At 42.1% G+C, this 24,119-nt stretch overlaps 1 long non-coding RNA gene across 1 annotated transcript; it reads left to right on the top strand.

The window, feature by feature from the left end:
- Positions 1-18,866: 18,866 nt before the first annotated feature.
- On the top strand, positions 18,867-19,410 carry LOC130206467 (uncharacterized). The gene is made up of 2 exons (XR_008834108.1): positions 18,867-18,910; positions 18,987-19,410. It is a non-coding gene; the product is annotated as an uncharacterized LOC130206467 (long non-coding RNA).
- Positions 19,411-24,119: the final 4,709 nt, after the last annotated feature.

A 24,119-nucleotide genomic window follows, 5' to 3' on the forward strand; every position in this document is an offset into this window, starting at 1 on the left:
GCTCGGCTTGGTCGCAGCCTCCCCCGCACAGTTAACACCCTCGTCCCAGTGGATCGGGAGCCAGATCCCCAGCTCAGCACACTGGGCCTCGACAAGGACCCCGAATGTATCCGGGCACCGGAGATCAATGCATCACTTTAAATCAGCCTTGTGCAAAAAAACACACGTCCTTTTTGTGATTAAAGACACAGGGAATGTAGCTGCATCCAAACGTAAAAGGTTATTAGGCTTGTGTTGGTGTACCGTTTGGACAATTTGGCATATATTAGGCCGGGACAAAAGCTATTTTATGAATAGCTCCTGAGCAGACTCATGAGGAAATCTCCACAATGAGAAAGGCCGCCTTCTCCCCGAGTCCTTTAGATTAAAAAAAAAAAGCAGCTAAAAAGGTCAGTCAAATTGGGGGTTTAACTTCCCTGACAGTGTTCTCCAGCACGAGCTGTAGAAATTCAAATGACACGGAGCTGCATCCACAGATTAGATGGCGACAAGAGTTCACACGAAAACAAACAATCGAGGCCAACGAGGCAAATCAGGACGATTACATGTGTACACGGAGGATGATGAAGCCGGCGTGGTTCACATTGTGGCATTCATCTGTGTAAAGTGGAAGGTTCTGTTCTGTGTGTACTCTGTGTCTTCTCTGTCTCCTTGATTGTGTCATTCCCTGCACCTGCCCTCAGCCACTCTCGTCTCGTTAGTCTCATGTCATACACCTGTTTCCATGTCGTACACCTGTTTTCCCCCCTATATATTGTGCCACTCTTTCCCTCGTCTTTTGCTGGATTGTTGTCTTTTTTCCGTCGTCCTGTGTTTCGAGAGTTTACCTGATCCTGCCTGTTTCGACCCTGCCTGCCTGCCCTGAACCCCGATTCTCTGCCTGTCCCTTTTTGGACTTTGTTGTGTTTTTTGTTGTAACCTGTTTTTTTCCTCATTAAAGAGCGCCTTTTTGTTATTGAAGTTTCGATCCGGCTTGTTTCTCTGCGCATGAGCTCCTGCACCTCGCTACCTGTGACGTCGGCGTGACATAAAGTGTGCAGGCATTTTGTTAAATTCCCACAGGACATGTAACCAGAGGGGGGAAAATCTCGAAAAGATGACGAGAGCGAACTGCGAGAGCTGTACAATGTGTTCAGGGACAGTCGGTGGCCGCCAGCTTCCACTGCTTTTCGCCATTAATGCTGCTCAGAAATGGCCAGAGAAGAGGTGTTAAATATTTAATTTCACATTTCGAGTCTTTTGGCCACGTGCTGAATTAGTCATGTCTGATAATGGTGTGCGGTGCAGACGACGGGCCCCGGCGGCCTCCAGAGGCCCCACACGGCGCAACCTGCTCGGCCACGCTACCAAAGAGAAAAGATCAATTCAACGCTGTATGTATTTTATTTTTATTTGAATGTGTTGTGCTATCTGGACCTTGAGTCTGACATAAAAGTTTGATTGATTGAATGTGATTGGTTCTTTTAATTTGTTTAAAAAAAAAGTTTTTAACCCTCCTGTTACCTTCAAATTTACTAACATCTTTTACCTTTTGTAAGGTTCTGTTCTGTATGTACTGTGTCTTCTCTGTGACTACTGTGTCTCCTCTGTCTCCTTGATTGTGTCATTCCCTGCACCTGCCCTCAGCCACTCTCGTCTCGTTAGTGTCTCATGTCATACACCTGTTTTCCCCCCTATATATTGTGCCACTCTTTCCCTTGTCTGTTGCTGGATTGTTGACTCATTAAAGAGCATCTTTGTGTTAATCTACACTAAGTCCTCAATTCCTCTGCGCATGAGCTCCTGCACCTCACTACCTGTGATGTAGCCCTGACACCTTTGGGGTCAATTTGACATCCAGCAAATAAAACCTCCAGAAAATTACTAAAATTCATATTTTTTCCCAAGTTTAAGTGTCAGGTACTTTGTTTGTTTGTTGACTACCTAAATGGCCCATTAAATAAAAATAAATTAACCCCCCCCGATACATCCAGAATACCTGTTCACGACTATGGCGAAATATGCAGAGCACCATTAAAATCTTACTGGTTGACCTTCAATTAGAAAGATATATCTTTTTGTTGTTTGAAAAGACCAGAATGGAACATGAAAGCTTGAAATGCGATTCCAAACCACATTTGAAAGGAAATCTGCTAGTTTGCTGTAATACCTGGTCATAAAATCAATATAAATGCCATCTGTGTGTGCGGAGATAGCTCCAGGATGTGTATAGCCTGTTGGAGCCACGGAGAACTGCTCGTCTTGCTCGGTCAGAAGCTAATAACGGGCCTCTTGAAAGAACATTCTGTTGTTCTTTTACCTTTCTCTTATACTTTGTGTTTGTCCCGTCTTCAGGCCAACTGTGTAAATGAGCAGTCGAACTGTGATGGATGTCTCTAAAGGAACGCTTGTTTCACGAGAATTGTAAATAAGAATAATTAACGCTCCGGTAATACTAAATAATGGCTAAGCATCCTGAACCCATATGTCCTATTTCGAAGTGCTGCTTTCAGAAATCCATAAAGGAAAAGCTATAAGCACCAAGCTATTTTTAGGCTTCTTCTCCAAAGATTGCAAACCTGTATTTAAAAAGGCTGTATCTCTGCAACCACTCGGGCTATTTTGATAAGTTTTACATTTTTACATCAATATTTGTTATTTTGTTCAGATGTGGACATATCAGTCTATATGTTAAAGGTTAAGAGTAAATGAAGATGGCACACAGAAAAAATATGAACATTTCAGGTCCGAATTTAAAAAAAGCACTTCAGGATGATTATATTTTTGGAATGAGGCATTTGAAAGGTTTAAAACTCTCTCAAATCATATTAAAATTCTCTGCAAAGTTTGACTTTGAAAAAGTGAAGCAGAACAAAGTTAGAGAGGTTTTAGTCCAGAGCCAAAATGGACATTTTGGCACATTTTAGATTTGAATTTTCTCATGTAACAACCCATATATTTAACTTCTATGTTTGACTCTAAATTGACCATTTAATAAATGAACATCACGCTGTAGAAGAAGACTTAAACGTAGAAATTTATGTTTACAATATTTACCAAGGGAATAAATCGAGAGAAGTAGAGTCCTTTTTATATAGACTTCGAAACAACCAGAAGAGTTGCCCCCTGGTGGTCAGTAGAGATAATGCAGCTTAAACACGCGAAGCATTTACTTCTATACAACCAGAGGAGTTGCCCCCTGGTGGTCAGTAGAGATAATGCAGCTTAAACACACAAAGCATAGACTTATATACAACCAGAGGAGTTGCCCCCTGGTGGGCAAAAGAGAGAATGCAGGTTAAACACATGACAAATTTACTTCTATACAACCAGAGGAGTCTCCCCCTGGTGGGCAATAGAGAGAATGCAGCTTAAACACATGAAGCATTTACTTCTATACAACCAGAGGAGTCGCCCCCACATGGTCCGTAGAATGACTTCAGGTTTAATACACATCTGTATTTTCTTCAATCAAACCAGAGGTAGTAACAGGAAACTATTCTATGTTCTCATAGACTTCTATACAATCTGGCTTCACTTTTCAGAACCGGAGGTTACCGCCTGATCGGGATTAACAAAACACAGAAGCAAATAAAACCAATGTGCAAACACTACAGCCTCTAAAAAGTGGGCCCACATCCATCCACTGGAGCAAAACAATGTGTCACCCCAACGAGGTCATAAACCCATGTCACGACATGAGGCAGACAATGTACCCACAATTACAACCATATTTTCTCTGCAAGAAAATGGAAAAGACAGGCATGATTTACAGCCCTGCTATTGCGCTCCCCTTAAATGACGGCGAGCAGCAATACTCATTCATGCCGAGCGTTAATGAATTCCGAAGAAACGCAGCGATCGTTACTTCCTCTGCGTCACCGTGAGGCATTAGGGGTCGGGGGGGCGTTTCCGTTTACAATGCTCCGGTATTAATTCAGCTGCCAACACAGCTGCTTTCCCCTCACGCTCATCCCCTACTCGCTCTACCCTGCATGCGCTCTCTCGGACTCCGGCTCAACATAATTCCAACACAAAGAGCTGGAAGAAAGAGAAGAAGAAGAAAAAAGCACCCCTCAGCCTCCTGTAGGTGCAATTCATGACGAGGCTGCGTACGACTGTGATTGTGCCAGGAAGTTGATTGCTTTATGAAAAGAGAGAGATGGGGGGGGGGGGGGGGTGTTGGCAAGCGTTTCGGGAAGCCTTGAAAAAAGGAGATATGTTTGCAAACACGATCAGACGTCGCAATTCTAAAGAAGAAAAAAAAAGGGGGTTTGGAAGGCACCGACGCTTCAACCCCGAACATGAAATATTCATACGTCAAACAGCTTGCTCATACGTACCCCCCCCCCTCCCCCCTGACAACACTGTTTGCTAAGTGGCCTCAAGATGGATTTTTTTCTTCTTCTTTTTTGTACGCGCGTACTCGCGTGCGCTCGAAAACACCGGCTCCCGTCGGATTGAAGTGGAGACGAAGACAGTCGAGGAGGGAAGACGTCTTCAGTTTGTCTTGTCGCCCTCTAGAAAGCCCCTCGGATCGCTCTCTGGCTCGCACATCAGAAGGGTTTCCCGGCTGTGTGGCCCGTGCCCAGTGGCAAAGCGAAAAGTGTCTTTATATGCCTGTGTGTGTGTGTGTGTGTTTGTGTGTGTGTGGAGGTAAGGCGATGCCTGAATTCATATCATCTGCCGCTTGAAGGGAGTCTGAGGCTTTTGAGATGGATGTTGAGTCTCGCTGCGTTTGGTCCAGGAGGATTCAAGGTGCGTTCACACCAAAAGCGAAGCGATTTTTCGCGTCGCCCAAAACGCGTGAGTTTACTCGCTCGACCATTCGCCGTGTTCTCACCATGAGCGTCGAGACGCTCCGCGAGGGGCGGGGCTTATCGCCGTGTCTCGTCTCCATAAAGACCGTTATCATCTCCGTCATCCACCAGAATAACTAACCACTAGTTCTGCTTTATACTTGTTGTGGACGTCCCACACACTAACGCCCTCGTGTTTGGGTTCATGACATCACCCGTAGGCTCACTCAGCTCGGTCACTTTCACCGATGAAGTTACTGTCACGTCTGAAAGACTTCCGCTTCCAGCGCTACGAGAGCGGAACTCGAGAGCCGATTGGCCCAAGTTGCGAGATGACGCATCAAAGTTGATTGAATATTTCAACTCCGGGTGAAAATTGTAAACGCGTCGGCCACATCGCGTCGCCCCAAACGCGCCGCCCGGGAAAATATCGCGTCTATCGCAGCCACAAGCGTCTGTACGTTGACTTTTCATGGGATTCGGTCGCGGGAAAAAATAGTTTCGCTTTTGGTGTAAATGCACCTTAACTCCTGACCCTTTGTTGCACAGAAAATATGTTTTTAATGTTGGGTACATTGGCTTTAATTGACAATATGCCTCATGTGTAGCACTTCAGTGGCTCTTGACTGGCACTTACTTATGGTATTTTTTGTAGTTTGGCTTTCTTGAAGAAATGTTACTTTCTTGTTGTTGTTGTTCCGAGTTTGTACTCGTGGTTGAATGCACTTATTGCGAGTCGCTTTGGATAAAAGCGTCTGCTAAATGACATGTGATGTAATAGTGCGACCGACAGCCAGAGCCGTGAACGCATCGCCACGCAGCTAAAAACTCTGCTCACTGAGCAATTTGAAGATTCTCCGCTTCTTTGGCTCGGCTTCTGAGAGAACGCTGCTTTGTCTTTAGACAGTGAGCTCAGTGAGCCATATAATCTGCTTTAGGTATTCATGATCCCCAAAAGATCATTAGGAATAATGTTGGTAACCCATTGGGCCACATGCAGAGAGTGATATAAGAACTAATTTCCTCTTATTTTTGTGTGGATATTGTAGCCTTTGATTTATGGGATTCCCCAATGTTTTTGTTGATTATTTTCTTAAGCTCTCCTCATAGGTAAGAACTTTTTGTTCTCTATTTTTGGGACATAAACACTGCATTCGTATCATAGAATTAAATTCAGATTATTATATGTTTTGTGGAGTTCTCTTCAAGTGTTGAGTATTTCCACATGATTATTATTAGTATTTAACACAACGCTTATATAGTGTTTAGGGGCGTTACCTATGCTAAAATAAACAATCAGCCACAAACCTAAAATACATATCAAGTGGTATTCATCATTCAGCTCACCTGGTAACAGCATATTTAGATGGCTAAGATATTTGGGTGCATCTGGAGTTGAAAATTCAGAGATAATGTGACTAGAAATATAATGTTCCTGCATGCAACTCTACCACCTTTAGTCATGAGGTCACCAATCAGGTCACAGGTTCTCCTAGCAACACTTTTGTACTTTGACTACTTTATATCAATGAGACTGAGAGGCGACCAACACACGATGGCACGCTCACATCTTCACCATGATCATGTTCAGCGTCTTAGTTTATAATGAAAGCATGCTAACGTGTAATAATTAGCAGCAAATACAAAGTTCAGCTGGGTCTAGACTTTGGTTTTCAAACTTTTTCCAGGTATTTGGTTGTCAATAATAAGAGAATTCATCCTGTCGGGAACACAAATGCATTAAAAAGATGCATCCAATAGTTGTCGAGGCATTTTCGCATGAGCCTAAAGGTGCGTTCACACCAAAAGCGATGCCATTTTTCGCGTCGCCCAAAACGCGTGACTATTCGCTGTGTTCACGCCGTAAGTGTCGAGATGCTCCGCGAGGGGCGGGGCTTATCTCTGTGTCTCGTCTCCGTAGAGACAGTTATCATCTCCTTCATCCACCAGAATAACTAACCACTAGTTCTTCTTTATATTTGTTGTGGACGTCCCACACACCAACGCCCTCGTGTTTGACAACATGACATGCCGTTCTGTTGGCATTCCACTTCCTGGTTAATTGATAATAGTTCCATTGGGCTATTGATTTCACAACTTTCCCGCTGCCACTTGAATTTTTGTTCTTTCTTTTAAATGTTTTTAAGAAGGACTTGCAGTCATAACACTTCCTTTCATTAAAACATAACTCTTCAAAGTTGTTTTTATGCTCAACCCTGAAGTGTTGCCCATCAGAAAGCATTCTGGAAATAATCGGATGCATTTAAAAATTAAAGACCCCCGGCACCCACACAGATAATTTGAATGAAACTTATTCTGCCTGATCAGACGTCACTCGGGTTGAAGTTGGGCAGAAGGCGTAAGTGAGTTTCAATAATAATGCTAAAGGTGTTAGTTCTCTCGCCCACAGCAAGTCAGTGAGGAAAACAGGTCTAATCAGACAACACAAGTGGAAGCGGCTCTGTGGGAGGACCGTGGGTGTGTGGGGCCTTAAGATGATCCTCTTAAGAGAAAAGAAGGCATCACAAAGCCTCTTTTCTCCAAAGTGCCAAATCATCCAACTGTTTTGAACACGGAGAAATGGAGAATAAAACCAAAACATTTCTCAGAGCAGAGAGTAGCACGGTCTCTGCGTCACTCGGGCCGGCTCAACCGTTGAGCATCCGATTTCATTCTTCACCTCGGAAATAGCAGTTTGACAAAAGACAGTGACGGCTGAACTAAATCTCACCGGCCGGGGAAGAAAAGTGGAATCTGGTTAAAGTCTCTGGAGAAACTGTTTTTGTCAGGCTACAATGTCCCGGTTCAGAAATGATGTCGAGCTTCGTCCTGTGCACAATTTGAGCCGTCAAACTTGACTGAGAAAGTACAAATTCCTGCCGTGTATAAGTATTGCCCGATTTCAAAAGTGGGGGTGAAATTTTTTTTTACTTATAACAATGAATAAAGTATATAAAAATGGGTATTTAAGGATCTTTTTTATGTCTTATTAAATATTTCTGTTTTACATAATAGCAAATTTAATCAATTATTCTCAGCTCTACTCTGCATCACATTTCTATAATTATATAACCTTCTATTTAAAAGATCTTCTCCCCACCACACACACACAGATTAAAAACTTTTTTTTAAAGAAAGGATTAAAAGAAAATCCTAGTTTACTACACATAAAAATATAACATTAGTTTGACGCATGTATGTGTAAATATATGACGCCTGTGAGGGGAGCTGTCCATGGTGCTGATCCGGTGGTCCTGGTCCTCACCAGTGGGTTGGTGGCCACCAGTGAGACATTCCAGCCAACAACTTTCCACCAAGCACTTCTCTTGTCTGTGATACATATCTTGGGTGTTGCCTAATAGTCTGCAGCCTCATGCCTCTGACTGCAGCCGGTTTCCTCCGGTTCATTTTCATAAGCTCGTGAAATGAGCTGAATACGTGGGCGCGCGTAAAGTAACTCAATCTGATCCCTCGCCGTAAGCTTTTAGGCATAGTTAAGAGTTATTTCTCCATACATAATTCAACGTTCAGGACTGAAACAGGCAATTCAAATCATGCAAATCTGTGAAGACTGAAGGGAAAAGATGTCGCCCGCCATTCAAATAAACCTTTTTCAAAGCTTGAAAGAAAACAGGTGAAATGAAAACCACCAAACAGAAACGTTGGTATTTTTCAACCTGGATCCATTTCCCCATGTTGTCTGTCTGTCTGTCTGTCTGTCTGTCTGTCTCTCTCTCTCTCTCTCTCTCTCCCTCTCCCTCTCTCCCTCTCTCCCTCTCCATCCGTAGACTTTGGCTCAAGTAGAGATAAGTAGGCGATGGGGTCAAAGCGCCTAATCTAAATAGTTGGACTCATCGAAATGTTCAGCCGCGACGTTGAACATCGTTTAGATGACTCGATGTTTCGCTTTCTGTACTCGCGTTGCCCCTTACCCCCCCCCCTTCCCATAATGTTGTCAGCCACTTATAATAACCATCAGACCCTGTCAGTGGCCACCACATGCAATTTTAGTGGATGTAAATAATTGACCCCGACAGGATCCCAACGGCAGAACGCGCTGTCGTCTCCAGCGTTAGACATTTTTAGAAATTGTTGCCCCATTTGTCACTTGGGCAGAAAAACATGCGGGAATAGAGTCTACTGAAAAAAACTACAAACTCGAGATGTCACCCTGTATTAAAGGCTGTATTCCATTTAGGTGTGTTATTATATACGCTGGCTCAGCAGACTGACTTCCTGGCACACTAATGTTTAGAGTTCCACGTGTGCTTTTTTCATATTACGATGAGTCAAAAGGTCTGCTGCATGTGACAAAAGTCTGGTGAAGTGTCTCCTTCCACAGTGCGAGTGGTTTGCATCTATTCCATAAAAACCCAAAAGATTTCATCATTCTGTGTGAAAACATCAAAATGATGAAGACAGAATTTAAAAAAAAGGACAATTAGAACAAATGAATTGACATTTGTTGATAACATTAGTTTATTAGCTTTGACATGGACCATCTGAGTGTGGGAGGAATCTTCCAGCAGAACACAGTGATGAGTTTTTTTCCTCCTCTGGGCCGGATGACGTAATACGGGATGACTCTCTTACGACGGTCACCGCACTTGTGTTCAAGGTGAGATTCAAATCGCTGCACATTATTTACTCTCCATCTATTCCAATGGGGCTAAATAGCTTCAGTATATGGTCCAAATTCCACTAACCAGATATATATACGCTACCGTTCAAAAGTTTGGGGTCATCCAGACAATTTCGTGTCTTCCATGAAAACTCGCTTTTATTTATCAAATGAATTGAAAATTGAATAGAAAATATAGTCAAGACATTGACAAGGTTAGAAATAATGATTAATATTTGAAGTATTAATTTTGTTCTTCAAACTTCAAGCTCAAAGGAAGGCCAGTTGGTATAGCTTATATCACCAGCATAACTGTTTTCAGCTGTGCTAACATAATAGTGGGGTCGTATAAGGCTCAGTCATTTCAAATTCGTGTTAAAGTTTGGTTTTCACTTCCAAGTTGAAGTTTAGGGTCTACAGAAAAATTTGAGTCCGAGTGTCAAACACACAGATGAAAAATGGCCTCTAGGGGGCGCCGCAAAATATGTAAACTGCTACAACTTTTGATTAGATTATCCAATTTTAACATATGAGGTATGTATGGATTCAGAATTAAAAGGAGAAACAGGTATACCAAGCATTTGGTGACTAGATAAAAATAAATACACTTTTAGCCCAAAATATTACATGGACACAAGCAAAATTATGCTTTTTTTGGAGATAAAGTCTGGAAATGTCCTCAAAGGTGCTATGAAACATGATTTTTAAAGTTATTGTAAATAAAGGCTGTGTAATGACGACTGGATTTAAGATTGGTGTTCAGAATATCCCTATAGCACAAACATAGCTAGGATACCCGTACACAAATATGGCTGCATATAGCCTACGTGATATGAAGCACCCAACTTGCAGGCCTTTTGTTATTGTTGCACTTTTTAATTATTTTGCTGCTTTCATCCATGAAAAATAAGGTTATAGTAGAGTTATGCCATCTACTGCCACAAGAGGGCAGACTAGCAGACACATTTCCCTTCATTTGACAATCAAGCATCTGTGCTAATTTCTCTCTGGCAATATTGGTATGTTGAAGGTAAGAAAACAACAATGAACATGTTTGGATGCTAAGTTATATTTTTAATGAACTTGTACGACAAATAATGTGTGATAAATTGTGAAATATCAACCACAGCTAGTAGCTAATAAATCCAAACAGTAGCTAGCATTAACATTAGTCATTTTGCTAGCACCAGTTAAAGCTAACTTTAATGCTGGCAGCAGGATGGAATGAATAGGTCTACTGGGTCTTGCACTTGTGTAAATTTTAGGTTTTTAGCTGTTTATTTTACATAACATACTTAAGTTTGATTTGGTTACAAAAAGGTAAATACAAAACTATTATATTTTATCTTTCCTGTTGACAAAATACAGGAGTTCAACAAGCAGGGTATGGGCTGCTTGAATTCTGTTTTTATGAGATGGCTGAGGCAAGAAAATGGGAATTGTGCATTCTGTGCCAAAAAGAAACTGAGGAACAACTTGTTTGCCCTCTTGCGAATCCAGTTGCCAGTCGTAGAGTGGGAGCCTACAAAGAAATCATCAACCTTGTGAGTCAGTTTAGAGTTATTGGTGCGGCTCCCCACCCAGATGTAGATCTTCCAGATGAAGAATTGATGCAGCAGAATCGTGCATCCTGGCACAAATCATGTCGTCAGCTTTACAGATCCTCAGCATTTGAACACGCAAAAAAACGCACTGCCCGTGAGGGATTGCCTGGTGTAAATAGAAGATCTTGTCGGACTGGAGAACCTGTTAACCGCAATCTATGTCTCTTCTGTGCTAAAGAAACAGATGCAGTAGACCATTCTTTCCAGAAATTATCACTTACCCAAGAGATACATGACAAGGCAGTTAAACTAGGAGAATATCGTATTCTGGCACTCCTTGCAGAAGGAGATCTGGTTGCTATTGAAGCAAAGTATCATCTGAAATGCTACACAATGTTTAACCGCCGTTACAATGTGATTTGTAAACAAACCACAGTGAGTGAAAACCTTGAAATCACAGCAGAAAATGAATTGCTACAATTCATAAAAGAAGAAATTAGCGGGGGTAGTAGAGTCTTTGCTTTGCAAGATCTAACAGAGATGATGACTGAGAGACTGGAACAATATGGTATCCAGAAAATCGTGAACTGGACACGCCTAAAGGAAACAGTCCTCAAGAACTTCCCTGATTTGACAGAGGAGAAAGGTATCAGGGACAGAGTTTTCATTATGTGTTCGAAAACTGCTAGGAAGATCATATCAGACACATCACAAACACCAGATGAAGAAGTGCACACATTACTAATGGCAGCTTCAATCCTCAGAAAAGCAGTTTTTAATCATGAAACTCCATTTAAATTTGATGGCTCATTTCCCAGTGGTTGTGAAGAGACGTCTGTTCCCCAGAAAATGAAGTATTTCTTCCGCCATCTCCTCACAGGACCCAAATCCTCAACAGATCAAGATAATTCCAGACAGACTCTGTCTGTGAGTCAGGTGGCCATGCTAAATATGACCTCTCTTTCAACAAACTTGAAATGTGAGCCTCCACTTGCAGTGTTCCTTGCCCTTGATTTGCATTCGGAAACAAGAAGCAAGAAGTTAGTCAATCTGCTACACAAATATAAACTCACAGTATCATATGAGAAGGTCCTCAGCATGGAAGTTTGCTTTGCACAGGCCATTGCACAACAGACCAGGAAGAATGCAGATATAGTCTGTCCTACAAATTTGCGTCGGCAAATTTTCACAGTTGCAGCCCTTGATAACTTGGATCATAATCCCACATCACGCACTGCAAGCTCATCCTTCCATGGAACTGGGATTTCACTATTTCAGTTTCCTACATCAGAGAAGCCTGGGTTGCACCAAGAATGTCTGAAAATCAACTCAAAGAAATCAGGAGAAAGCAGCATAGTAGGACCCATCCTGCCTCATTCGTATACATCTGTGGGCCGGAATCTTGTTACCCAACCTCCAGTTAAAGTTGTGCAGCCAGTGGTGAGAGGTTCATTTGATGCAGAGAGACAGCATGAGGAGGCATGGATGAAGGCAGTAAATGACATCCTCTATGTCAATTCTGATTTAGAAAGTGGCACTCCAACAATGTGGTCTTCATTCCATGCTGCTCGATCTGATGTTGTTGGACAGCCGGAAAAAAGCATTGAGGCCCTCCTGCCACTTTTTCATGACAAAGCAGCAACCCCAGAAATGATTCACCATGGAATGAACCTGGTGAAGAAAAACACTGAGCACCTCAACCCACAACAAGTCCCTGTGATGGTAGTGGACCAACCCCTGTATGACCTTGCAAAAAAAATGCAGTGGACCTTCCCTGACATCTTCGGAGAAGACAAGTTTGTGGTGATGTTAGGTGGGCTCCACATTGAAATGGCTTTGTGGAGTACCATGGGAGATCTTCTGCGTGGATCAGGATGGCCTGAAGCCCTGAAAGAAGCTGGGCTAGTGAATTCAGTGGCAGCAGCCACATCATTTCTGAAGGCATCCAATGTAATGAGAACAAGATATGCCCATCAAGTTACTGTTGTGGTACTCCACAGCCTTCTACAGCGAGCCTATGAGGACAGTGGAACTGAGATGGTCCTTGAGGACTGGGTTGAGAGAGTTGCCCATGAGAGCCCAACATTCTCCTTCTGGCTGCTTGTGTACAAGTACCAACAGAGTATCTTCATGTTCATACGAGCACATCGCGAACGGAAGATCGAACTCATGGTCACAACCCTGCAGAAGCTTGTTCCTCTGTTCTTTGCTCTCGACCATCATAACTATGCCCGGTGGCTTCCAGTCTTTATAAAGGACATGGACTGTCTCCGAGATAGTATCCAGGCATAGTTCGAAAAGGGACATTGGACGGTAACTCGCAGCAATCGACGCTTTTCAGCTATGCCGATTGACCAAGCACACGAGCAAGCCAACAAAAGGGTGAAAGGAGTGGGTGGCATAATTGGCCTCACAGAGAACCCGGACATGTTGGAACGCTGGATTGTGACAGGCCCGGAAATCAGCCGTGTCCTGGAAGAGTTTACCACTGTAAATGACAGTGATGACTCCGAATGGCGTCCTCATCACGAGGAAGGATCAGCATCACAGCAGCGTTTTCAACGTCACACCAAAGACCTGATGGAGCTATTGCTCAGCAATGGGAATCCCTTTGAGGAGAGCAGTAAAGACCTGGTTACTTTAGATAACAAGGTGTGCGAGTCTGCAGCCGCTGCAGCATCGGTCCTTAAAGTTGAGTCAATGGGACAAGAGCAGTACAACAACTTCAAAAAGAATGTGCTGGACTCACATGACACACCACTGACAGCTCCGATCAAGCGAAACAACTTGATGTTGTTCCATGAGAAGAAAACACGCAAGAAGACAGCAGCTAAACTGAGGATGCAGCACTTCAAACGTCATGCAGAGCTTTATGGGAAAGCTTTGATTGTGCTGGAAAGCCGGAGGGAATTTGGAAGATTTTTCTGCCACGAGTCTTCGCCATACCCACCTGCATTGTTATGCGAAGGATCCTCAACTCCTGTACGAAATCAGATTTGTTGTTTTACATCCTGGGAATCCTAAGAGTGGAGGAATATCTGACAGTGAGGAGATAGTTGCACCAGATCTTTATGATTTCATTGTCATTGATGGTGGAGCACTTATCCATTCACTGCCTGGCACGACTGTCCAAGGGAAGACCTTTGAGTCCTACTTCGACAAGGTGTTCTGCCCAAGAGTTCAACGTGACCTGAAAAGATCAACACGAGTGGACATCGTCTGGGACCAGTATCGTGCTTTGACAATCAAAGGAGGAACAAGAGAAAAGCGAGGATCAGGCACCCGACAACGCATCTCTGGCACTGCCAAAGTCCCAAGAGATTGGCAGGCATTTCTGGCAAATGAGGATAATAAGACAGAACTGTTTTCATTCCTGTCAACTGTGCTTGTAACAAATGGACAGTTCCCAGATGACAAAGATGTCTACATAACAGCAGATGATTGCGTCCACCATGTTGGAAACAGTCCTCCAATGGATCGCTGCAACCACGAGGAAGCTGACACTCGTGTCCTAGTGCATCTTCTCCATGCCCTCCAAACAGCATCAGTTGGGATGGTCTATACTGGAGACACAGATGTTGTCGTAATCCTGCTGAGTAATTTCCATCATATCAAGGCTTTGAATGCAACTGCAGAAATCTGGATCTGCTTCAAAACTGGAAAGACATCAAGAATGATCTCCCTGAACACTCTCGCCACAAAACTGGGCACAGAAACATGTAAAGCCATGGCTCTCTTCCACGCATTCACGGGATGAGACAGCACATCTTCTTTCAAGTTCAGGGGTAAGCGATCCTGCTGCAAATTGATGCACGAAGTTCCACACTTGACAGAGGAGTTCGCAACCATCATTGAGACTCCATTCCAAACCTCTCCAAGGCTGAAAGAAGTTGCAGTAAACTTTGTCTGTAGGCTGTACTCCAGTGAATCAAATGAGGAAAATGATGTTGATCTTCTTCGAATGAGGCTATTCTCACAGAAGATGAGGGATGTTGAAAGAATCCCCCCAACAATGGATGCTTTGGATCTACATCTCGTGCCCAGCGAATAATGTGGGCTACGTAGACAACTGGAAGACTTTCTGGGGAAAACCTGATCTGATGAGGAGAGACGGCATTCATCCCACGTTGGACGGAGCGCGTCTCATTTCTGCGAATATGACCAAGTTGATCACCGGACTTAATCTATGACAACCCAGGGTTCAGATCAGGAACCGGGAGCAGAGTTGTAGTTTAACACCCTTCTCTGCTCTTCCATTCGAGCAGTTACCCACCCTTGACTTTAGAGTAGAGACTGTGTCTGTCCCACGGCCACTTCAATTAAATAAATCAAAAGTAAGCAGAAGAGGAGTCGTACACAATAACCTTATACAAGTTAACACAATTATTTCAGCAGTGCAACAAAATAGGTCTATTAAATGTGGTCTCCTAAATATTCGATCTCTGTCATCTAAAGCTGTGTTACTGAATGATTTAATATCAGATAATCACATTGATTTATGTTGCCTAACTGAAACCTGGCTGAGCCATGAAGAATATGTCTGCCTGAATGAATCGACTCCTCCAAGTCATATTAATACTCACATTCCTCGAGGCACCGGTCGAGGAGGTGGAGTAGCAGCCATCTTTGAATCGAGCCTATTAATTAATCCTCAACCAAAATTACACTACACCTCATTTGAAAGCCTTGTTCTTAGTCTTTCACATCCAACCTGGAAAACACTACAGCCAATTCGATTTGTGATTCTGTACCGCCACCAGGTCCATATTCAGAGTTTATATCTGAATTCTCAGAATTTATATCAAGTTTGGTTCTTAAAACCGATAAAGTTATTATTGTTGGAGATTTTAATATCCATGTGGATGTTGATAATGATTGCCTTAGTGCTGCATTCATCTCCTTGTTGGACTCGATTGGCTTCTGTCAGAGAGTACAGAAACCCACTCACAGCTTTGGCCACACGCTTGATCTTGTTCTTACTTATGGCGTTGACATTGAGCATTTGAACGTCTTCCCACAGAATCCTCTTCTGTCAGACCACAACCTCATAACTTTTGAATTTATACTACCGGAGTGTACTCCGTTAGTCAAAAGTTTCTACACCAGATGTCTAACTGACAGTGCTGTAGCTAAATTTAAAGAAGCGATTCCTTCTGTATTTGATTCGATACCACGTCTCAATATAACAGAGGACTCCTGGTCTAACTTTAGTCCGTCCCAGATTGATCATCTTGTTGACAGTGCCATAGGCTCTCTGAGAATGACACTGGACTCGATAGCCCCTCTGAAGAAGAAGACAGTGAGGAAGAGGAGGTTTGCTCCTGGTATAACCCTCAGACACGCAAACTGACGCATACGTCACGAAAGCTTGAACGCATATGGCGTTCAACTAATCTCGAAGAATCCCGCTTAGTTTGGCGAGATAGTCTTAAAACATATAAGAAGGCCCTCCGTAATGCCAGAGCAGCCTATTACTCATCAATAATAGAAAAATAAACACAACCCCAGGTTTCTCTTCAGCACTGTAGCCAGGCTGACAGAGAGTCACAGCTCTGTGGAGCCGAGCATTCCTATAAACCTTAGTGGTAATGACTTTATGAACTTCTTTAATGAAAAGATTTTAACTATTAGGGACAAGATTAATAATCTCTTGCCCATAACCAGTGCCAATCTGTCCTCAAGTGGAATGGCCTTGGAAACCGCTGTATGCCCTGGTGTATATTTGAGGATTTTCTCCTATCAACCGTGACCAATTATTTTCAACGGTTTCTACTTCAACACGCCTACCTGTCTCTTGGACCCCATCCCGACGAGGCTGCTTAAAGACGTTTTGCCTTTAATTGGCGGCTCTCTATTAGATATTATCAATGTGTCTCTGCTAACAGGCCACGTACCACACTCCTTCAAGGTGGCTGTTATTAAACCTCTCCTGAAGAAGCCCACTCTGGATCCAGAGGTATTGGCTAACTACAGACCGATCTCTAACCTCCCTTCCTCTCCAAGATCCTTGAGAAAGTGGTCGCAAATCAGTTGTGCGACTTTCTACATCATAATAGTTTATTTGAGAAATTTCAATCAGGATTTAGAAAACACCACAGCACCGAGACGGCACTGGTGAAAATTACAAATGACCTCTTAATGGCAGCAGATAAAGGACTCCTCTCTGTCCTGGTCTTGTTAGACCTTAGTGCTGCATTCGACACCATTGACCATGACATCCTGTTACAGAGACTGGAGCAGTCGATTGGCATTTCAGGCACGGCACTAATTTGGTTTAAATCCTATTTATCAGATCGATCTCAGTTTGTATTTGTAAACGATGACGCCGATAACCACCAACGTTAATCACGGAGTTCCACAAGGTTCTGTGCTTGGACCAATTTTATTTACCTTATACATGCTTCCTTTGGGCAATATTATCAGGAAACACTCCATAAACTTTCATTGTTATGCAGATGACACTCAACTATATTTATCGATAAAACCAGAGGAGAGCAACCAACTCTGTAAAATTCAAGCATGTCTTAAAGACATAAAAACATGGATGACCTGCAACTTCTTGATGTTAAACTCAGACAAAACCAAGTAATTTTAATCGGCCCTGAGCACCTCAGAGATCAATTATCTGGTGATGTGGATTCTGTAGACGGCATTGCCCTGGCATCCAACACCACTGTAAAGAATCTTGGCGTTATCTTTGATCAGGACTTGTCCTTTAACTCCCACGTAAAGCAAATCTCAAGGACTGCATTCTTTCATCTACGTAATATTTCAAAAATCAGGCACATCTTGTCTCAGAAAGATGCAGAAAAATTGGTTCACGCGTACGTTACTACGAGACTGGATTACTGCAACTCCTTATTAGCAGGCTGCTCTAATAAATCTCTTAGGTCCCTCCAGTTGATCCAGAATGCTGCAGCTCGTGTTCTCACTAAAACTAAGAAAAGAGATCACATCACTCCTGCACTAGCTGCTCTGCACTGGCTCCCAGTAAAATCAAGAATCACTTTTAAAATTCTTCTTAACCTACAAAGCCTTGATTGGTGATGCTCCATCATATCTTAAGGAGCTTGTCGTACCATATTGCCCCACTAGAGAGCTACGCTCACTAAATGCGGGACTACTTGTAGTTCCTAGAGTCTTAAAAAGTAGAATGGGAGCCAGAGCCTTTAGTTATCAAGCTCCTCTTTTATGGAACCAGCTTCCAATTTCAGTCCGGGAGGCAGACACAGTCACCTCGTTTAACAGAGCTTATAGTTAGGGCTGAATCAGGTTTGCCCTGGTCCAGCCCCTTGATATGCTGCTATAGGCTTATAGCTGCCGGGGGACGTTTTAGGATGCACTGAGTACCTATCTCCTCTTTTTTCTCTCCTTAAGGATGAATTTTCATCTCTCAATCACACGTTACTAACTCTGCTTTCTCCCCGGAAGTCCTTTTGACTTTACGTCTCATGGGGTCATCGGACCCTATGAGACGGCATAGATCCGATCTGCCTGATGGATCGCCTGGGTCGTGGAATTCCTGCTCATGACTACGCCACTGTCCTGTTGAGACTCCGCCCACTCCTCCTCCCCACCGCCATCTGCCTGATGGATCGTGGAGGTCTCCATCGTGGAATATGCCTACTATGAACTATTCATACACTCTGTCATATTCATTGAATGTATTTTAACTCTAAATCTGTCCTTCTGTACACATTACATCTATTGCATCTGTCCATCCTAGGAGAGGGATCCTCCTCTGTTGCTCTCCTCCAGGTTTCTTCCCTTTTTTCCCCCTGAAGGGTTATTTGGGAGTTTTTCCTGGTCCGATGTGAGGTTTTGGGGCAGGGATGTCTATGTGTACAGATTGTAAAGCACTCCGAGACAAATTTGTAATTTGTGAAATTGGGCTATACAAATAAACTGAATTGAATTGAATTGAAAAGGAGTGTCTTCCAAGCAAGCATCTGGACAACAGCCCACATGTAAGTATGCACCTGTATGGATTTGAGTACTATATAATCACAAAAAAACCATGCATTTATGTATTCATTCATTTAGGTCTATAATGCCTGACAACAACCCCACTGACCATGGGTGGAAAGAAGAGGACAGCAAACTTCTTCCCATTTGGACTACGATACCACTTGCCAAAGACGTATTACAACTAGATGTGAAGTGTGGTTGTACAAGTCGACCTGCCAGTTCTCGGTGCAAGTGCATGAAGGCGAAGTTAAAGTGCACACGTCTGTGCAAGTGCACATGTCAGAACTTCTAAGACTGACATAGAATAAATCAAAGAAGTAAATTATAGTTATCATTGTAGAGTGAAGTTCTCAGAATAAATGTTAGCCCTATGGTCCTCTGTTCATTTTTTGAATGCCAGAAAAACTATTGTTTATCTTCTTATTGTTATTGATTTACTTTCTTCCAGATATAAAGTTCTTTTGTGAAAATTTCTTGTGAATAAAATGATGGCTTGTTGGCTTGATTGATTGATTGATTGATTGACTGACTGAAAAAAGTTGAGACACCTGATCCTAAATCAATACATAGAAAGTTCATGGCTGTTACTACATTTTGCGGCGCCTCCTAGGGCATAGTATAGAAGAGTGAGGAGCATTTCAATTTCAGTTTAATCACCACACAGTCTTGACTTGTGAAATAACATTAAAAAGTAAAATTCCTTAGCAACTGTGAGGATATTTTCAGACTTTATCTTTAAAAAAGCATAATTTCGCTTGTGTCCATGTAATATTTTGGGCTAAAAGTGTATTTATTTTTATCTGGTCACCAAATGCTTAGCATACCAGTTTCTCCTTTTAATTCTGAATCCATACATACCTCATTTGTTAAATTTGGTTAATCTAATCAAAAGTTGTAGCAGTTTACATATTTTGCGGCGCCCCCTAGAGGCCATTTTTTATCTGTGTGTTTGACACTCGGACTCAAATTTTTCTATAGACCCTAAACTTCAACTTAGAAGTGAAAACCAAACTTTAACACCAATTTGAAATGACTGAGAAAAATTACACATGCATCCGACCCCACTATAATTGCACAAGGGTTTTCTAATCAGATATTAGTCTTCTAAGGCGATTAGCAAACACAATGTACCATTAGAACACTGGAGTGATAGTTGATGGAAATGGGCCTCTATACACCTATGGAGATATTTCATTAGAAACCAGATGTTTCCACCTAGAATAGTCATTTACCACTAACAATGTATAGTGTGTATTTTTGATTAATGTTATCTTTTCTTTGAAAAATAATGACATTTCTAAGTGACCCCAAACTTTTGAACGGTAGTGTATATATATATATATATATATATATATATATTTATATAAACCTCTGCTGGACACTGGAGGGGGAAATATGCACTTGTGTGGGTCCGGATAAAAGAAGCAAGTCTTCTTTTATTTTAACATTTCATTTTCACATTTATTCCATTTCAATAATACAACGTTTATATAATGTACAAAGTAGGAAAGGTGAGAGCAGTTATAATAAGAACGAGGGGGAGGAGGGATCAGACGACCTCCTGCCAGTCTCTCCAAACTGTTTTATAACTTTAATAGATCATTTATGGAGTACCTAATCCAACATGACTACACAAATCAAGCCACTATTTTAATAAAATATGTTCACAAGTCCAAATCAGAGAGTATAGTATCCATGGACTGTATATGAGAAGTGGACGTGGTCGTCATGGTGACACCCATTGGTTTGTGGACCGATGTTTTGAAGCCTCGAGTTCGACGATATGGCCGTCGTCATCTTGGCTTTTTTGAACCCGATGAACGGACATCGCCGTATTTAGAAAGCGGTGGAGTGACATACACACAATTTATCTAGTCATTTGTGCATTAGCAAAGATTTGAGGACCTTGATTTAAATCACTGAAAGGAAGACATTTAAACTTGCAAAAGACTCCAAAAAGATTACAAACGGGAATTTAGAAATATGTTAATTGTGAAAGTAAAAAAAGAACATGTTTTTTATAAGTTTACTATGTTTATTCAGGTCAGTAGTGGTTATGGAACTGGCAGGCCCTTAGCAGCTGCGTCATTAGCATATGCCTCAGGCCAGAGAAGAAAGCGAGAAAGGGCGCTGACCCAGACGCCAAAAAGCATCAGACAGACGACTCATCTGTTCCTAAAAAAGGATAACATTTGATGGAGCATGAGGAGTGGTATTAGCTTGTTTTTATTCCACAAATTAGTTAGTTTGTAGTACATTTCTTTACATATAGACTCTTCATTAACCTACACGTCTGTGCACTTCCACTCACGACACATATGGTGTCGTTTCTGTTGCCTGTCTAATGTTACTACCTCTGGTTTGGCCGAGTTAATAAAATACAGATGTGTATTAAAACTGAATTATCTCTACGGTCCATGTAGATGGACTCTACAGAGAGCGACTACTCAGGTTGTATAGAAGTCTATGATTCATGTGTTTAAGCTGCATTCTCTCTCCTGACCACCAGGGGGCAACTCCTCTGGTTGTATAGAAGTATGTGTTTCATGTATTTAAGCTGCATTCTCTCTCCTGGCCAACAAGGGGGAGACTCATGTGGTTGTATAGAAGTATATGCTTCATGTGTTTAAGCTGTATTCTCTATCCTGACCACCACGGGGCAACTCCTCTGGTTGTATAGAAGTATATGTTTCATGTTTCTAAGGTGCATATCCTCTGGTTGTATATAAGTTTATGCGTCATGTTTTAAAGCTATATTCTCTCTACTGACCACCAGAGTGTATATTCTCAGGTTGTATAGAAGTATATGCTTTGTGTGTTTAAGCTGTATTCTCTCTCCTGACCACCAAGGGTGTGTATTATCAGGTTGTATAGAAGTATATGCTTCATGTGTTTAAGCTGTATTATCTCTACTGACCACCAATGTGTGTATCGTCAGGTTGCATATAAGTCTATGCTTCATGTTTTAAAGTTACATTCTCTCTACTGACCACCAGGGGGCGTATCATCTGGTTGTATATAAGTATATGCTTCATGTTTTAAAGCTACATTCTCTCTACTGACCACCAGGGTGCGTATCCTCTGGTTGTATATAAGTCTATGCTTCATGTGTTAAAGTTACATTCTCTCTACTGTCTACCAGGGGGCGACTCCTCTGGTTGTATAGAAGTCTATATAATGACTCTACTTCTCTCTTGATTTATTCCCTCAGTAAACATTGTAAACATGAATTTATATTTCAATCTCTAGTTTTAAGTTGTCTTCTATACATTGTGATGTTCATTTAGTATATTTAGTTCCATTAAGAGTCAAATAGACCATAGAGTAGTGTATTCTTTCGGGCGGGGCTACCTTGAGATTGACAGGTTGCTGTTGCCACATGAGTCGTACGTGATTACCACCTGGACAGCTGCCCTGTGGAAAGAGGTCCTGGTGGTATGTGCAGCAGTGCCTTAATACCCATAAAGTACATTTTAAAGTGTTATGGTTTTTCCATCGGGGATGTGACAAATAGACAACAGGAAAAATGATAAATACTGGTAATATTTCACAAAGAAAACTTTTCATACCGGCAGCGATGGCAATTTGACAGTTGCAACACTTGTTCGATTAAAAAGTTTGCATAAATAAGCGCAGGCAGAGGACCAGGTTCATACTGAATTAACTGCATAACAGAAATGCCCCTGGTGTGTGAAGCCCTTTATTATTTAAAATAACATTGTATAAAGATATTACAATGCAAATTATTAAGAGCCTTAACTAAAGGTGGCTCCTGCATTTGTATCCACGCTTGAGTCAACGCCCTATAGTGGGGCCACGTGTCAAAATGGAGTTTTACATGCTGCTAATACATCTATATTTCTGCTTATATGCTTATAATGCATATTTCTAGAAGAATCCAAGTTTGATCAATATACCACAAACTGAGACACAGCAAACCTGGGGCCAGTTCACATTCAAGGACTGGAGTAGTGGTTAAGTTCTGGGTCTCTGTAAGAAATGTGTGTGCTGTGTGCTCTGGATGCTTGAAGGCAACTGGATGCAATCACAATGTACAGAAAGTAGGGGAGCCTCATCGTGGCCCAGGGCCCCTCAGTCGGAGGTTAGTCATTTCTACATATGTATTACTTAAATGAAAAAAGACAACAAGCAGCATTCACAACTCAACATGTATATTGTGCATGTACTTTGTGGGTTGTGACCACATGACCTCAGGGCTCTTTATCCGTGGCCCTGCAGAAACACCCCGACCTCTTCTTCTGGTTAGGATATGAGTTTGACAAGTTTGAGAATTTTTTTTTGTGTTCACCACAGAGACTGTTGCCTCACTGACTTCACTATATTTCCTGAAAACAACCCTGTGTTGGGACTATTTATTCTTTCCGTGTCCTCTGTGTGGTGCCACGGACCTGACACGACATCCAATTGAAGCGGGTTGACTCCAGAAGAGGGGGCTGATGGGTGAAGAGAGGAAGCCCCACCGTTTTGGCCACAGTAAAGGTAGACTCTAGCAGGAAACGTGCACGATTCTGCCTTCAAAATAAAAGCAGTCCCAGGGGAGGAAGCCTCTATTTATTGAATGTTGTTTCATTGTTTTTTTCAGAATGTCACATACAAAAGACACAAAGGTTGGACCGCACAAGAGATTACTTTCACACGTTTAATAAAATACAAACAGAATGACTTTTAACCTTCAGCCACCCTCGCAAATGAGCTGGATTCACTGTGTCGATCCCAGTGAATGTTGGTTATAAAAATGCTTTGAATGAGTGTGACAGGCTTTTAAAAATAATAATGAAATTGCTTTTCTTTTAAAAGCAATACATAAATAAATATACATAAATAAATAAAATAAAACATGTAGATTATATATATATATTATGTGGACATATGTATATATATCTAAACCATTTGTTTAAAATATTTTAAAATGTGTTGTTTTAATAAACGTGATTTAAGGTTGATTTAACGTTTAGTGCTGCTTTAATCAAGAGCTTCTCCAGCGAGAAGACTCTCCCCCAATTAGGTTTTTTTTTATTTTGAAAGATTTAGCTGGAAGTCTTTTTGCTACAACTCGACTCTCTTGACAGCAGCGAGCCCCGGGCTTCCAAATAAGGAATCCGGCTGTTGCTGCGCGCGGACACACAGACAGACAAGGACGCTCCAGAGCCGGGAGCTGGGGACCGCGGTGCCCGAGACGCGCGCGAG

This window comes from Pseudoliparis swirei, chromosome 16, assembly GCF_029220125.1.
Source record: "Pseudoliparis swirei isolate HS2019 ecotype Mariana Trench chromosome 16, NWPU_hadal_v1, whole genome shotgun sequence".
NCBI lineage: Eukaryota > Metazoa > Chordata > Actinopteri > Perciformes > Liparidae > Pseudoliparis > Pseudoliparis swirei.